The sequence below is a fragment of the Austrofundulus limnaeus genome, unplaced genomic scaffold (assembly GCF_001266775.1).
Source record: "Austrofundulus limnaeus strain Quisiro unplaced genomic scaffold, Austrofundulus_limnaeus-1.0 Scaffold1, whole genome shotgun sequence".
Classification (NCBI taxonomy): domain Eukaryota; kingdom Metazoa; phylum Chordata; class Actinopteri; order Cyprinodontiformes; family Rivulidae; genus Austrofundulus; species Austrofundulus limnaeus.
In genome coordinates this window covers 9,222,734-9,224,517 of record NW_013952403.1, presented here as the reverse complement: position 1 = coordinate 9,224,517, position 1,784 = coordinate 9,222,734, and positions in this window count along the sequence as shown.

Here is a 1,784-nt window from a genome sequence, read left to right as displayed (position 1 = left end):
TATCCGATTTAAAACCACATACTGAAACGGCCTGGGTCGGATTTGAAAAAATCGGATTTGTCTCGTTCAGACTGTCATAAAAAAATCGGATTTGTCTCGTTCAGACTGTCATAAAAAAAATTGGATTTGAGTCAGATGGGTCAAAAAAATCGGATTTGGGTCGGATTTGCCTGCAGTGTGAACGTAGCCAATTGTCTGCTAAATTTACTGATTCGCTGCAGTTTTCGTGTTTGCTCAGGTTGAACAACTCCAAATGTAGTTGTAGATGAACATCCAGTTTTTACATTTTTGGAGGGTTTCTTTGGTTCTTGAGACATTTTGCTAACATTACAGACAAACAAACAAAAACTTTAATCATTGGGCATGTCAAGTACAACCAGTATGTAAGAGCATAACACCTCAACCATGTCCCTTTAACATGTTTGACCCCCACAGATAGCCTGTTAGTCATATCTCACGCTCATGTTTCTGCACACAAGTGATTCAGCACGTGTGTGGCAGAACACAGGAGCGTGCGTAAACACAAGCCGGACCACCTCATGTGATGCGACAGGTAGGTCGTGACCCCTGTGACCCCGCTGCCAACACCTTCAGCCTTTTAGAAAGAAACACTTACACCGTATGTCCTGAAACACACGTGTGCACACTCACACACTGAAATGTCTCCCCGGTTTAGCTGACATGTTGCGTAAGCTGTCAAAAACTGTAATTCTCAGAGGTGAAGTGAAAAAAGAAAAAGGAGTAGCCTGCATACACATCCCTGAACAAATAACCCTGCAGACACTAAGAGATGGTTTTCTGGTTGGGGGTGGGGGTGAGGCTGTGGTAAAAAAAAAAAAAAAAAGTTGAAATTATATGGAGTCAAATTAACTTTGTGATCCAGCCAAAACCGCAAAACTTAAGATTCTTTTTATTTGTTCTTGTTTTTAATTAAAACAGGTATCAAATGAAGTCAAACGTTTTGCACGAGGTGGTCGCCTCGTTCAGCTCGAACTTGTTTATAAACCTCACATTTCTACAGACAGAACAAACCTCGCGCGCTGCTCTTCTCGTTCTTGGTTGGTCAGAGAGCGCCACCAAGTGGTGAGCAGTGATYCTGAAGCTGTGGAGCGAGGGCCAGGCCAGCTGACACCTGCAGAAGACCTGCTGCATCCGGGTGAATCGAAAATCACTCACTAACTACTATTAGCTGACAGTGGTGGGCAGCACTAATCTAAAATGAGTTCCACTAGCTCTAAAACACTAATTCAAATATTTAGGTTCCCTAATTCTAAAGCACTAATGCACTGAAAATTTTAGCAAAAGCTAATTCTAAAGCACTAAAATAACCCAGTCAACCCATGAATGTTCTTCAACAGACAACATGAGTCACCAGGGGCAGGCTGGGGCAAAAAAATGGCCCGAGAATTTAGTACCTGACTGGCCCATTCAAGGTCCGGGCTGGCAGATGATGTCAGCAAATGCTGGAGGCCGAAACAACAAATGTCATCTCAGGGCACTGTACAAAATCTAAGGATGCAGTGTTGCCAGGTGTATGATAATTATCGTATTCGTACCATATTTTTTGCCTTCTGTACGATCAATAATCCCAAAAAACCCATAATGTACCATAATTTGACCGCTCCAATGTGTGACGTAATCGACCCAACATGCGGCTCGCTGACATGAGAGGTGGCGGGTTGTGGAACACAGCGGTGCTGATTTAGCGACTTCCTCACTATATTTACAGACTTTTCAGACCCTCTAGAGACTGTTATTCAGAAAAGTGACTAGTGAAAATCTAG